This window comes from Gorilla gorilla, chromosome 7 (genome assembly GCF_029281585.2).
Source record: "Gorilla gorilla gorilla isolate KB3781 chromosome 7, NHGRI_mGorGor1-v2.1_pri, whole genome shotgun sequence".
Taxonomy (NCBI): domain Eukaryota; kingdom Metazoa; phylum Chordata; class Mammalia; order Primates; family Hominidae; genus Gorilla; species Gorilla gorilla.
Window position 1 is genome coordinate 102,214,897 of NC_073231.2, and position 16,133 is coordinate 102,231,029.

The window sequence follows — 16,133 nt, forward strand, 5'->3', positions numbered from 1 at the left end:
TGTTATTTTTTTTGGTGGGGGATGGGGAGGGGCAGGCATAACACTCCCATCTGCCCATCCAGGGACAGAACAATATTTATTTAGTAAATGATTGTTAATATTTGGTTAGATGTGAAATCCTGAGGAAGTAATTTCAAGAACACAAACCAACACCCAGCCCTCAGGTTCCCTGAATCTAGTCGGTCACCACCCCCAGCCCTCACAATGTATCAGAATGCCAAAGACTGAATTCCTTACCTTCCTTCATTCTCTTCCTCTCAGATCTGCTCCCTAAGCCCTCTTTAAGCCCCTTTATGTCACTACACAGCCCGGGCATCCACTCCAAGTACTATCTCTACCCGACTCCTCCCTCTTCTTTCTTCCAGTCCTAGGTTGTTTGTTCACACCTGTCATATCTCCATTTATAACAGCTATTAGGGAATTCCTCTCCAACCCCAGCCCTGTCTGCCTTTGAGGACTATCTGCTCATCTCTCCACCATGACCTCTGGCCTTGGGTCCTCCTGCTTCATGTGTCGGAACAATGGTGGTGGTATCAACAGTAAGAACTGCTTTGAAGAGAGTCTTCAAGGTGGCTTTGGAGTGTTGTGAGGATGTGCTGGATGCTTGGTCAAAGGAGAAGAGAACTTCAAGATGGAGACTGCTAGGAATCACCTGTGGACGGGAATAGAAAAACACAATAGCAGATCACAGATTGCTCTTTGCCAAGGTTTTAGCTTCCATGACCCACTATAAAGAAATCAAACCCTATAAAAAAATCAAATCCCAAGGTTGGCAGTGGAAGAAAAGAGCCTTTATGTGAATAAGGTACCTGGATCTCAGGGACCCGACTCTTGGGGGAGTAGCTACCTCTTTAATCTTCCTGCCCAAGCCCTGCCCATAATTCTTCTCTCTGTGCCCAGTCCATCCAGTGAAATCAAGTTGGAGAACAGATACCTCTTAACTAGAACACTGGGCTCCCCTGCTGTGTCACCCCAGCATTTCTGTCCACGTTTTGCCACTCAAAGCCCTTACCACCAAGATTAAAAACAGCTGTAATTGGTTTGTCATCCTCAGATTGTATCCGTGTCATTCATCCTCATATTCTAGATCATAGCTCAGTGACTGCCACAGGATAGATGTCCAATAATTGTTTGTTGAATGAATGAATAGATCAACTTTGCTTAAGACTCCAGGATATCAGCAAAGAAAGCAGACCCAAAGAGCTACTTGTAAGTAATCTGGCTTCCAAAATGTAAAGTACTCATCTTGAGCTTGCGTTCCTCTCCAGGGCCTCCCTACCTACCTCCCGGCATATCTCCACATCAATCCCTTTCCAGCTGGTAGTATTCCAGCATAGCTAGACTTCTCAAGACAGATTGATGGGGTGAGAGAAAATTAAGAGATCCTTCTCATGGCGGTCTAAGGTCCATTCTCCAAGATTCCAAATTCCTGTATCAAATACTATAACTCCCTTGGGTGATAAATTCTGGGAATGTCTACCTCATTGTGGGCTTACTCAAGGTCAGAAAGGAAAACAGCTTTCATTTCCTTTGCCAACTTTCATCAGTTTCTCCCTGAAATATTCTATTGAGAATTAGCCAGAAAGAGTAGGTGATCAATTAACACAGTCTGCTATGGATATGGGAGGGAGAAAAGATAGCATTTATGGAGTGTATTGCCTGTGGTCTCAGCAGAACAATCTGTCTTTACACAACAAAAGCGGTCAATATCCACACTTAGAGAGATTATTTCACACTTATCGTTTAAGGTTTCAGATGTCTTTTGACAGTCTCCATGCCTTCTACTCTGCTACAGAGACTTGAAGAGGGGGAAATTTTAATAATTTGTATCAGCTTCTGAGGTGATTTCTTTTTTTCTAAATACAACTGAAGCTGAAGGAAACAATTACAACAGGATGGTATTACTTAAGCCCAATTGAACCATTATTAATTTTTAAATTTTATAGTTTTATTATGAGCCTTCAATGGAATGCTGTGCTCTTTGTTAAGCATCATCCCCAAGCTTGGCAATGGTGCATGGATAAACCAGGAATAGCCTGGAAGCTCCCTCTCTGCCCTGTGCCACCTGGGTCTAAGACACATCTTCCAATAGGCCCCCAACGGGGTCAGGCTCAGCATCTCCACCAGGACTCTTTCTATTAGAGCTCTTGGTGGAAAACCAAGAAGGGGCAGCTGACCACCAGGTACTTCCTTTCCAAGAAATTCCTGAGACCACCACTAGGGCAGTGGCTGATGCCAGCTGGGGAAGGCCTGAGTGAGTTTCAGCTGGTTCTGTGTTTGAACCAACATAGGAGTGCTCAGCACCAGGAGACAGAGGGCAATCTGACCCACTTTTCCTCACCGGTGCTGACCCTGGCTGCAGATTGGGAGGGGAAACACCAAATGCCACAAGGAGCTGAAACAAAAGGTGGGTGGATGGCAGGGCAGAGTGGAGGGAGAGAATTATTGACAGGAATAAGATGGGAAAGGTGGCGGAGACAGCATTTGGGTGTTGAAATTACCCTGTGAATTTTTTCTGGTACTTTCCCGTAACTCTGAGACTGAACGTGTGCATGTGACATGTCTAAAACTGTGACTTGTTTAAAGCAATTGTTTGAAAACTGTCAGAACCAGGAGCTGATAGAGATAGGCTTCTAACTTAAATATCTAAAGGGAGGATTTCTTCCTAACTTCAAGAATGTGACCAGCTCATCAAAAGCAAGCAAGCAAGCAAGCATCAATGCATCACTTTGCTCAGCGTGTCTCAGTTCAGCTTCCTACGCTATCTTCAGCTGTTTCTCAGATTTAAGAGTACTTAGTCTTTCTCAGGAGACAGCATATCTTATTTGCAGGTAAAGGACAACACCCCGTTTGATAGTAAAAGATTGAATATCTAGAAAGTGTTTGTTTTCCTACTGTTTAAAAATTGTTTATCCAGAAGATAAACAGATATAAATATCCATGGATGATTTGAGAAGTGCATAGGTGATAAATGGGGAAGAGAAAACCCATTCTGCCTGCTCAGTCATCCACTGATGTCTGAGAAAGAATGATATTACTTTTTTTCCCTCTCTCTTGACCTTCCTGTGAAATAAATACTGATGACAATAGCAGCATATAATATTTACGGTGGCCATGTAATTTACTCTCCAGACTGGGACTCTTTGGAGAGTGAAAGGGAGTGCTAATAATCATTACTCCAGGACAGTAGACTTAAATGCAGGATGGTAGACTTAAATGGAGACATATGGTCATCCTAATAATGGTGGAAATTTACCATGGATTCTGGAGTCAGGCCCAGATTTCAATCCCAGCTTCCCACATACTTACCCACCATGTAGTTACAGACATGTTACTTCACTTCCAAGACCCCCATTTCATTCACTATAAAGATGTGTGGTCTGTCCTTCAAGTTTATAATATCTTGCAAGACTGTTATGAGGATTAAATGAGATAGTTATGTAAAATCACTTAGCATAGCACAAGGCTGGCATTCCAAATATATTCATATTCTTTGCTTTATAGCAATATGCCAGGATTAGTGAATCAGTTTGTTTATCCATTTCTTCAAGTACCCAAGAGTGAATTGGACAAGCATTTATTAAGACCAGTCGTTCTCAGTGGAAGCAGTACGACTCTATGGGGATGCTTTGGAAAATTGTGGAGGTGTATGTGGTTGTCACAGTGACTTGTGTATGAGGGGAGGGTACTACTGGCATTTAGCAAGAGGGTGCTGGGGTCGCTAGACATCCTGCAATATCCAGAAAAGTTCTGCACAACGAAGGATTCTCCCTCATCCCTCAGGGCCTACTAGTGCCCCATTTGATGTTCCTGGAGGCAAAAAAAAAAAAAAAAATCTTTATAATTATCTGAGCCTATAGCCCAATTTGATTTTACGTATAAATACAAAGCATTTGTTACAGAGTCCTAATATGCACCAGATTTCCCCATAATGTGTCAGCTGTATAAATTAAAGAAAGACTATGCTTTGTTCAGAATTTTACTAAGCGTTGTTCACTATTTCAGGAACTCTCATTACTAGTAAAAAAAAAAAAAAAAAGAAATACCACTGTTGGATAGTAATAGTAAAATAGGGAAGGATATGTTAGTCATTAATACAACACGCCACTCTTAAACTGCACTTAAGGCCTTCACATTCACATCATTCTCTTATGAGTGAAAGCATTTGACTCATATCTTCTAGTGTGACTATCCTAAGGGTATACATAATGAAAATCATATTATTTTATTGTAAATTATTTTATTTCTCTTTTATAACAAGGCATTATATTTGTGGCAGAAACTGCTAGATGCCCACCAAAATCCATGTTCCACTCTCTCTCCTGGTTCCCCAACTAGACTCTATTTCCCATCTACCCTTGCAGGCAGGTGTGGTCATGTGCTTGAGTCCTAGCCAATGGCCCCTGAGCAGAAGTGGTACATGCCACTTCCAGGCCTGGCCCATGGAAACCTCCCAGGTGCACGCCTCCATGTCTGTTTCAACTCCCTGCCCATTATTTATCTGCTCAATCCTATCATAAGAGCTAGAAATAAATGTTTATTGCATTTAAGCTATTAAATATATTAGGGTGCATTTGTTTTAGCAATAAGGGGAACCCAACTAATACAATATGGGCTTTTAAAAAAATTTATTTGTGAATTTCATTTTAAAATAGTAAAAAGGACATTATAAATTATTAGCTATAAAAGGGGTGTTAGGTCTGATAGTGTTGAGAACTGCTGGCCTAGACTATGGAAGGTGCTGTAAGGACTAGACAGAAAAAAAATGTGTGGTCTGTCCTTCAAGTTTATAATATCACATGCACAACTACACAGGCGCACACACATGCAGAGTTCATTAGTTCAAGGCTGTGTATGATAAGAAACAAGTGAGTTGTGTAGACTGGATGGACTCCAAACTTTTCATTTTGCAACCCCATTAGTTAAAAACATGTTGTGCAAGCACTTTCAATATATATTTCATAGAATTCAAGACATTATCAGTTGTGCATTACATCATCACATTATATAGCATGAAGAAAGAAAAATATCCCTGCCAATCAAATTGTGACATAGGCTTTCGTAGGTATTGATTGTAAAATGTATTCCAATATGAAAGATGTTAAAATGTGAAACAATGTGTGTCTCAGAACTGATAAAAAATGATCATATGCTTCTAAATGAATATATTATGTCCTCTTAGAAGCATACACAAAAATGGGAGTTTGAAAATGTTGAAATTTTATAAGCAAAAGCTCAATACCTTCCTGTTGCACCCCAAAGGATCAGTGCAGACACCCCACCCTGGAGGCCACAGGCATAGACAGAGGTCCTGTGTGGGCCCAGAAAAGTGAGGGGGCTCTTAGCTGAGTCTGTGTGGCTCTGGGGAAGTGGACGAGCATTCCAGAAGAATCCAGTATTCCAGAATTATCCAGCTCCTGGAATACCAGAAGAATCCACCTCCAGCTTTCACACTATATTTCTTTAGTGCCTTCCTCTCAGCAACCTGTCCTCTCACAAGAAAAATATGTTGGTTACCTCTGTTGGGGGTAATTGCATTTTAATTGGAGTCTTCAGTCCTTTAACTGAAAGGGATTAATCTTCAAAGGAGAAATTGTGACCGTCAGTAGGGGAGCTATCTTGAGCCAGGTACTCGTGACTTCTGTTAGAGCCACCGCACATCTGACTTGTTAAGATCAGCCTTAAGTGGCACCTACCCAAATCTTGTGTTGCTTTTTGTCTATGCTGACATTAAATACAGTGCCCAGCTGTCATCTGCTTACCCAGTTCAAGTTAGCTCCATTTACATGCCGCTATTTCCTTAAGTTGTTTATCTTTCTCCCAGAGAGTAGCTTCCTTGCCTGGCTACCCTACTTCTGTCATTCGCCCTAACACTGAGGCTGAGAACCACAGTCACTTCTGGCCCCTTGGCTTCACTGTCCCCTAACATCACTCAGATGCTTTCCCTGTTTCTGTGTTTGGGCACTTCTTCTGAAATGCTTGTCCACTTCCCCAGAGCCACACAGACTCAGCTAAGAGCCCCTCACTCTTCTGGGCCCACACAGGACCTCTGTCTATGCCAGTGGCCTCCAGGGTGGGGTGTCTGTAGTGATCCTTTGGGGTGCAACAGGAAGGTATTAAACTTTTGCTTATAAAACTTCAGCCTTTTCAAACTCCCATTTTTGTGTATGCTTTTAAAAGGACATAATATATTCATTTAGAAGCATATGATCATTTTTTATCAGTTCTGAGACACACATTGTTTCACATTTTAACATCTCTCATATTGAGATGCATTTTACAATCAATACCTACAGAAAGCCTATGTCACAATTTGGCAGGGATATTTTTCTTTCTTCATGCTGTATAACGTAATGATGTAATGCACAATTGATAGTGTCCTGAGTTCTACGAAATATATATTGAAAGTGCTTGCACAACATGTTTTTAACTAACAGGGTTGCAAAATGAAAAGTTTGGAGTCCATCCAGTCTACACAACTCACTTGTTTCTTACCACACACAGCCTTGAATTAATGAACTCTGCGTGCATGTGCCTGTGTAGTTGTGCATGTGATTTTATAGACTAGAAGGATAGACCATGCATTATTCTTTTGTCTAGTTCTTACAGCACCTTCTGTAGTGCTGTAAGGACTGTAAGCACCTTCCATAGCACCTTCCATCTAGGAACCCCAAGAGGAGAAAAGACTGGGCAAACAGGAGAGGTAGGCAGGCACTGGGATTGCTAAAGTGGCTTTTAGGTTCAAAACCTGCATAAAGAGTCTTGAATTGAATTATCCACTGAATTCTCTCCCTCCTCTCTTTCCACCTCTCTATTTCCTTCTCTCTCTCACACACACACACACTCTCTCTCCTTCTCTCTCTCTCTCTAAAAATATCTATATACATACACACACATATGTGAGTGTAGGTGTATGTTTTCTCACAAGGTGATTTTTAGCAAGAGAAAAATTGTAAAAAACTCAGAAAAAACCATTTTTAGTATTTCCTAAGATTAAAAGTAAGGAAAGAAATCTAAGGGGAAAAGACCAAGAGATCTGAATAGATAATTTTAAAAATCTGTAAAAAAGGGAAAACATCACCAAAATTTAGATTAAAAGGCAAACTGAAAAAAAGTTTGCAGCGAATGCAAAAAAGAGCTTCTATCTTTTCTTTATAAAGAGCTGAAGTAACTCAATAACAAAAATGCAAAGAACTCTAAACGCAAACATGCAAGGATATTTACAGACAATTCATAAAAGAGGCACCATAACTAGTCAATGATCATAAAGCCCATGGGGAAAGGGGCCATGTGTGTGTGTCCACCATTAGAGACCTAATACCTGGGTCAGTGCCTGGTTCACCTGTTAAGTAAATACAGTCATGCGCCACCTAACAATGGAAATGCTTTCCTTGGGCAATTTTGTCATTGTGTGAATATCATAGGGTGTGCATATACAAACCTAGATGGTATTGCCTACTCCACTCCTAGGCTCTATGGTATGGTTTTATCACTCTTAGGCCACAAACTGTACAGCATGTTACTCTACTGAATACCGTAGGCAATTATGACACAATGGTAAGTATTTGTGTATCTGAACATATTCAAACAGAAAACAGTAAAAATACAATATAAAATGTTAAGAATGGCACACCCTGTCCTGTTTAGGTCACTTACCATGAATGGAGCTTGCAGGACTGGAAGTTACTCTGGGTGAGTCAATGAGTGAGTGGTGATTGAATGTGAAAGCTTAGGACACAACTGTACACCTTATAAACACTGTACACGTAGATGGCACTACATTTATAAAAAATATTTTTCTTTCTTCAGTACTGAATTAACTTTAGCTTACTGTAATATTTTTACTTTATAAACCTCTTAAATTTTTTAATGTTTTGATTATTTTGTAGATATTTGGCTTAAACACACATTGTACAGCTGTACAAAAATAATTCTTTTTTTTTTTTTTTTGAGATGGAGTCTCACTCTGTGGTCCAGGCTAGAGTCCAGTGGCGTGAGCTTCACTCACTGCAAGCTCCACCTCCCTGGTTCACGTCATTCTCCTGCCTCAGCCTCCCAAGTAGCTGGGACTACAGGTGCCCGCCACTATGCCCGGCTAATTTTTTGTATTTTTAGTAGAGACGGGGTTTCACCGTGTTAGCCAGGATGGTCTCGATCTCCTAAACTCGTGATCCACCTCACTCGGCCTCCCAAAGTGCTGGGATTACAGGCGTGAGCCACCGCACCTGGCCCAAAAATATTTCTTTTTAATATCCTTATTCTATAAGCTTTTTCTACTTTCACAGTTTTTTATTTTTCACTTTTTAAACATTTTTGTTAAAAACTAAGGCACAATCACACATATTAGCCTAGGCCTACACAATGTCAGGATCATCAGTATCACTGTCTTCTACCTCTCCAGTTTGTCCCACTGGAAGGACTGAAGGGGTAATAACACACGTGGAGCTGTCATCTATGAAAACAATGCCTTCTTCTGGAGCACCTCCTGAAGGACCTGCCTGGGGCTGTTCTTGAGGAGGTGTCACTCTTTTCAGAAAAGAAAAGAATGCTTGGTTTATTTCTTTTTATTCATCATAGATGTGCTTGTAAAGTAGATAATGCATCATGAACACGTCTCTCTACTAATGAAAACCTTTCAGTGTTAGGGTCCATGGTTTCAAACTTTCTGAGTTGTTGAGGTCTACAAAGGCTTCTGCCAAACCCTTGACAGTGAATTTGCTCAGGGTTTTTTCTTTTTCTTCTGCAGTTTCCTTTTCTCTTGACTCTTCTTTAAGCTCTGAGTTCCTGTTCCAGCTCTCACAACTCTGTCAGTTCCTCAGGACTCACATCTAGAGGCTCCTCAATGTCATCCTCATCCACACTGAGGTTAAAGTTGTTTGTTCCCTTATAATCATGTGGGACCACCACCACATATCCAATTCATCATTGCCGCATGGCTGTATTTGTTGAATGATTGATTCAATGAATGAATGAATGAATGAATTAAAAAAGTTGACCTTGAGGTAATCAAAGGGATAAAAATTAAATATTTTTGCCCATCACTGTAGCAAAGCTTTTTTTTAAAGGAGTAATATGCAATGAGTATAGTAAATGCATGTAGTGAAAAGGACTTTCTCATGCAAATTGATGGGCATGTGAATTGTGAAAAGCAATTGGTCAACAACATGAACTGTGATGTGGTAGAAACTTTAAGTGCTTACCTCCTTCTGGTGCATGGGTGGACCACGCTTTCTCACCCAATCCCACTGCCTTGAAGGCAGACAGGGTTGTGTAACAAGTTCCGCCTACGGGGTATGAGTGAGTATTTAGGAACCTTCCTGTGAAGATGTAATTGGAGAGGAGGCTTAGTTGAGACGGTGGAACCAAAGCACTGAAAAGTCTGGACTGCTAAGGACAGCAGCTTCAGAGAGTAACCTGAGCCCAAAAATGAATTCCCATAACTAAGAAGTAAATTTTTATTTTTCTTAGGTCATTGAGATAATACTGCTGCTTGTTACCACAGCACACCTGGCTCATTCTGATTAACATACTTATTTAATTCTTTTAATGTCTATCAATTGAGTTATGCACCTATTATAAAACAGATCCAGAAATTCCATTTATAAGGAATAAGAGAATACTCCTAAATATGGAAAAATATATTTATACATGAAGATGATCTTTGTAAGGTTATTTTAAAACCAGCATTCCCGTAATAGAATAGTTAGCTGCTAAAGAAAAACATACCACATGTGCTTAGTAGATATTTATAAAGAAGATATAATAACGTGGGAAAATGTTTATGACTGCCATCCTCACAGACTTTCTATTCATATAGAAAAAGATTGAAGAAAAATCACCAAAAATGTTAAAAATTGGTTTTGTTGGGTAGTGCAAATATAAGCAATTTCTTCTTCTTTCTACAGCTTACAGTTTTCCAAATATTTTAAAATAAATGTATATCAATTTTTATAAAGAAAAACAACACTGCTCTTTCAATTACTCAAGTTTTAAAATTAATAACAAATAGGTTATTTTATTATCTCATTGGTAAGATTGTTCTTAATCCTGGAAACAGATTTTTCCCTAGTTGCTCTGAAATCCAGGTGGTGGACAATCTTTATATTTTATATTTTTTTCTACTTTTGTTTATATACATGCAGAAAAGGCAAATTTTAAGAAAAGATGTTTGTGAGTTCATCTCATTTAAAAGCACAATAGGCGGCCTATTGATTTTTAAAATAGAGAGGCTCTGACCTTGACCAAGGCCTTCCCGCTCTTTGGAGCCCATTGTCCTTCTCTGATCCATGAGAGATTGAGTCTGGTGATCCCTAAGGCCCTCTTCCAGATCTTCTACTCTGTAATTCCATGTTCAAATGGAGTAAGATGTTCACAATTTGGTATATCAGAAGTGTAATTCAACCAGGCATTGGAAAACATTTATCTAATTAATCTTTGTGAACAGGTATCTATGGAAACAACTTACATTTGTATTCAAGGGAGGTAATCATTTATGAATTTATCCTTGTACAATCATCATAAAGGTAAGTTGTGCCCAGGATAGCTTCTTGCAGTATGTACAACAGGACACAGTTTTACACCAGTTTTAGTAGAATCAAGTAGAAATCACTCTGACAAACTGAGATATCACCAGAGTTTCAGAAACTGGAGAGTCTAGGTTGAAAATATATAATAGGGATCGTGAGAGTCACAGTGCTCAGTAGACACAGTTTTAGAAAAGTTGAGAAAAAGACACTGGAATGATGGAAGACCCAAGCAATCATAGAAAGCAGAAGAAAATGGATTAGATACAGAGAGCACCATTTTTCATTCAACCTGGGTCAGTTTTACCCAATAATTCTGGAATGACCACCTTGTTACCTAACTAGCTGCTCTTCTCTCTGGGCCTGAGCTTCTACACATAGAAAATTAGGGCCCTTGACCAGAAAGCATCTAAAATCCCTGCAAGCTCTAATAATATGATTGAGCTAGTGTTTGTTTTTGCTATCATTTGATGTCCTTCGGCACTGATTTATAAGAACAAAATACAAAACTCAGGTTATGTGCAAGGAGACACTCCCATGTCTTGATAATGTCTGATAAGCGGAACTGGTGTCTTCCAGCTCACAGTTCTTTACTTCTCTCTAGTTTTGCTCTTCAGACCTCTCTGGCTGCATGCAACAGAAGCTCAGCATGACCTGGCTCAAATCAAAAGGAGAAGCCTTGGTTCATATAACCAAGTCGCTGGAAGGGCATAGGTTCAGGTGGCCAAAAGACAATGGATGCAGGGTCTCGAACACTGTCAGGACTCTCCATGCTCTTTGGGTTTCAAGGTTCAAATCAGTTTCATCATGTTAGTGGAGTCATGGATATGGGCAGCTCTGGGCTCTCATTCCTGGGGAAGTTAGCATTCTTCCTTAAGCTCATCTTTGATAATTCACAGGTAAGGACACTGGTGGCACAGCTTAGGTCACAATCCCAACACCTGAGCCAATCATTATGCTCAGAGGTGAGAGATATGATGATTTGCCAACCTGGTCACATGTCCAGTCTTTTTAATCAAGAGGATCTGGGTCATAATGGAATTAATAGAGACGTCCATACTGAGAGGGAAACAGAATAGCAGCTGTATTTGTTTTCTATTGCTGTGTCTCAAATTGCCACAAACTTAGAGGCTTAAAACAATGCTCACCTACTAGTTCACAGTGCCATAGGTCAGAAGGCTGTGCACAGCGTGGCTGTGTTCTCTACTTAGGATCTCACAAGGCTAAAAGTGTTGGCAAGGTTTTCTTTTTTCTCATTAAGAGCTCAGGGTCATCTTCCAAGCTCATGTGGTCATGGCAGCATTCACTTCCTTGAGGTTGTAGGACTGAGGCCCTCATTTCTTTGTTGGCTATCAGCTAGGAGCTGCTCTCAGCTCCTAAAGGCCCTTCATATTCCTCTTCAAATCCAGCTTTGGAGAATCCCCCACCCTGGCTCCAGTGTCAAATTTATTTCACACTTCGAATCTTTGAATCTCTTTCACCAGCAAGAGCCCAGTCCTTTTTAAGGGCTTGGCTGATTAGATCAGCACCTGCCGCTCCCCAGATAATCTTCCCACCTTAAGGTCAGTTGATTTGGCACCTTAACTACTTCCGCAAAATCTCTTCTTGGTACCAAGCTTAGAGTTTGATTAAATAACTGGGAGAATGTGTACACCAGGGAAGAGGAGAGTAGGAATACTGGAGATCATCTTAGAATTCTGCCTAACTTGCCATATGAACTTAGGAAGTCTGAATTTGAGTTTAGTCCGAAGACTAAATCTACCTAAATCTTGAGCAACTAATTCACTTATTAAACTGGTTGCTTGACTCATGTAATCAATATAATTTAATTGAATAAATTTTAAAAAGTCATATGATTTTCTTCACTTTAGGAAGATAGAATATGAATTTAAAATAGAGCTTACTTAGGTAAAAGCATGTTTTAAGCACTTTCTCCATGGTGCTTTTCAGATGAGGAGCTGTTTGATTCCATAAACTCAATTAGGCCCTTCTGTTATACATCCTCATGGAACTCTGTTCTATGACTTTTGAGACACTCCTAATTACTTACTCAACACTATTACCACTATCCTGTATCCTGACAATGCAGAATCTGCATTTCCTGTTCCATGCATCATGCCTGGTACATGGCATAGTGGCTGGCACATACAATAAATATTCACAGAATAAAAGAGGACAAATGCCAGGCCATGCTTTCATCATTTATGTACTCCTGTGCTTAGGGCAGTACCAGCACATAGTAGATGTTCAATTGAAGTGGAAGGAAGTCACGAAAGGAGGGAAGAAGAGAGGAAGGCAGAACATAGTGCTAGGCCCCTTTAAAAGAAAGCAGCTAACTCTGCTTCCTGCTGTGTTGACTTGATTGACCTGTACAAACACTTCTTAGCATTTTACTTCCAAGAACAATCGTATAAGGTGATTTAATTATTTCCCAATGGTTGCTGGGACTCTTGAAGCCCATGCAAGACAATGGGCAAAAGGGTCCCCACACCAAAATTGGCACTGGGTATACCCAGAGGGTGTTTATCTGGCTGGGCTCCATGCCACTGGTCGCCCAAGGCTGTTCTCTTTGTTTGTTTTATCTCAAACACAGTCATATGCCCACTTCAGGTCTCTGTACAGGCAAAATGTGTCTGGAGTCAATTACTTAGCAAAGCAAATACACTCATCCCCAGGCCTGTACTAGACTTTAACTGCAGACAGGCCGAACTCACAGAACCTGTACCGCTTATACAAAAGGAGACCTCTTATTACGTCCAGGGGGGAAGTCAATATCACTTATAATATGTTAACTATCTCACTGACCCTGGAGATGATCTGGCTATGGAGAAGGGCTCAAGCAATCAAATATCTCTGAAAACAGACACATAATCTGGGTCCAAAATGTCAGTAATAATGTACAAACAGACCATCTTCTTGGAAGGAAATTTGGGAAATACCTTCCAGGGATGTTGTCCATGACATAGTGTTGGTCTTCCCTGCCAGCCCCTCCCCAACTTCCTCCTTCCCCTACCCTGCCTCACCCACAACTACAACTCTCGCTTCTCTTTTAACCTGTAAGTGGAAGTCTGATGATGATCGCACACACGTCCTCCTTCCTAAGTGCTGCATTATGTCCTGCCTCTTTTTTTGCTCTGATGCATCACTAGTTGCAGGACGAAGCTATTCACAGACCCTGGATCAAGTCCATGGGGAGAGACCATTGGGAAGAACACGATTTTTAAAGCTAGTTTTACCTCAACACTGCTCAATCCCAGACCACTCTTCCCCAGTCACTTGCTTATTGCTATGGGCTGAATGCTTATGTCCTCTGAAAATTCATATGTTGAGGCCCTAACTCCCAATGTCATAGTATTTAGAGGTAAAGACTTCGGGAGTATTAGGTTTAGATGAGGTCGTGAGGGTGAGAATTCTCATGAGAGAAACAGTGCCCTTATAAGAAAAGGAAAATAGGCCGGGCACGGTGGCTCATGCCTGTAATCCTAGCACTTTGGGAAGCCAAGGTGGGTGGATCACCCGAGGTCAGGAGTTTGAGACCAGCCTGGCCAACATGGTGAAACCCCGTCTCTAATAAAAATACAAAAATTAGCTGGGCTTGGTGGAAGGTGCCTGTAATCCCAGGCTATTTGGGAGGCTGAGGCGGGAGACTCACTTGAACCGGGAGGCAGAGGTTACAGTGAGCCAAGATCACGCCACCGCACTCCAGCCTGGGCAACAGAGTGAGACTCCGTCTCGAAAAAATAAGTAAATAAAAAATAAAAAGAGGAAAATAGATTCTCTCTCTCTCTCTCTCTCTCGTCAGTGCACTTACCCAGGAAAAAACCACATGAGGAAACAGCAAGACAGCAAGACAGTGGCCACTTACATGTACAAACCAGGAAGAGGGTCCTCACCAGGAAATGAATCCACTGTCACCTTGACCCTGGACTTCCGGCCTCCAGAACTGTGAGAAATAAATTGTTTTTTAAGCTACCCAGTCTATAGTATTTTGTTACAGCAGCCTGAGCCGACTAAGACACTTATTGCAATTAATTATTTGTATGAGGACAGATTTCTTCCTTTCTATTACAGCTCTCTAAGAATTCATCTTATTTGGTTTCACCCCTCATGGGGCCTAACTACAGGTACTTACGTGTATACATGGTTGTTAAATGTTTCTCAAACCTCCGCTTTTGTCCTAAGGAGTTTGGACTTGATCACTTATGCAGTAGGAGCTGCTGGGGGTTTCTGAATGCAAAGTGGTATTAGCTGTGTTTCTCAAGCAAATGACTTACCTTTGGAGCCTCAGGTTTCTGGTAAGAGAAATTAGGTTGCACAAGGGCAGAAAGACGGGAAAGTTTTTTGAACAGCGTAACTCATTGCGTAAATGTAAAATATCCTTAAGAGCTCACATTTGCCCCTTGCATTCCTCGAAAGGGCAGAGCATCTGCTAAAAGACCAATCTGTGAAGCACTAACTTGACTTCTGCTTATTTAAGCTGGACTAACCTTGTGACTAATTCTATGTCTGTGCTGTGGCTGCCTAAGCAGGGAAAATGTCCAAATGTGAAGGGGTTGAAATCCCTTATTATGGGGAAAATATCCCAGCATGCCTTTCAACTTTACTTCTAGGCAAAAGTGAAGAAGATTCCTTTCTAAATAGCAAAAATTCACTTTGCTATACAAGAACTACTGAGGGGGATAAACCCTTGACTTTAAACTTGTCAAATATGTTTCGCAGCTAACAAAGGCTAAACACACACACAGACAAGTACACAGACACACACACACATAGTCATGCCTATTGCTGCCATTTTATCCTTAGAATAACTTAGTTATAAAGACCACAATACACTAAACACTTCCTACAAAATGTCCTAGCCAGGGACGATGTGATAAAGATTTCCATATATGGGCGTGTGACTAAGGACTGAGAGAAAATATGGCAGAGACTGCTGGCTACAAATCTTGGATAATTCCCTGAGAAGGAAAAGGAAAAAAAAAGAAGCATAACAAACCTGCCGCATGCAGGAAATGCCTGGCTAACATAACGGCCGAGCATATTCGTGTGGGAAAATGCACAGGCTCACAAGCAACAGCTTTCAGGGGAAAGATGTCTTCAAAATACTCTCTCCCCATTTTTACGCTTTCCGATTCCTAAGAGCTTCTGCGGGGACTTCTGAAAACGACCTTGGCACTTTAGGCCAGGACTTTTTGAACAGCTTTTTTCAGGGGCTTAGCTCCATGTTCTTTGCAAACTGTTAAATCCTTCAACCTCTAAATTTTGTTTCAAAGTCATAAATTTCTCTCCAGGCTTCTTGGTTTTCAGAAACCAGCACAGCATGTTTCATTTGTGAACAACTGGAAGAAGGCAATTTTACTGCCAAACTTAAAAAAAAAAAGTCAAGTTTCATTGGCTTTTAATTCTACGTAAAGGTACGCCCTGCCTGCCAGATGTGGGTAAGTGCAATAGAATTAAAGTTGTTTAATCCTCAGCATTGCATAGGTTTTCTAGTCTCAAAATATCTCACCAGGCTAAAATGCTGGTCTGTATGAACATAATATAAATTAGAAGAGCTGAATGTAATAGTCCTTGGTTAGCTCAGAAATTCAGCAGCCCAAGCACATTTGG

The 16,133-nt window shown here is 40.7% G+C and overlaps 1 long non-coding RNA gene across 2 annotated transcripts; it reads right to left on the bottom strand.

Annotated features, from left to right (window-relative positions):
• Positions 1-347: 347 nt before the first annotated feature.
• Positions 348-15,852, bottom strand: LOC109027996 (uncharacterized). 2 transcript variants are annotated; one of them, XR_010134887.1, is made up of 3 exons: positions 15,520-15,852; positions 14,389-14,466; positions 348-652 (listed from the first exon to the last, which is right to left on the bottom strand). It is a non-coding gene; the product is annotated as an uncharacterized lncRNA (long non-coding RNA). The 2 variants fall into 2 exon arrangements; XR_002007051.3 differs by lacking the exon at positions 15,520-15,852 and adding an exon at positions 14,798-15,063.
• Between the last annotated feature and the right edge of the window lie 281 nt (positions 15,853-16,133).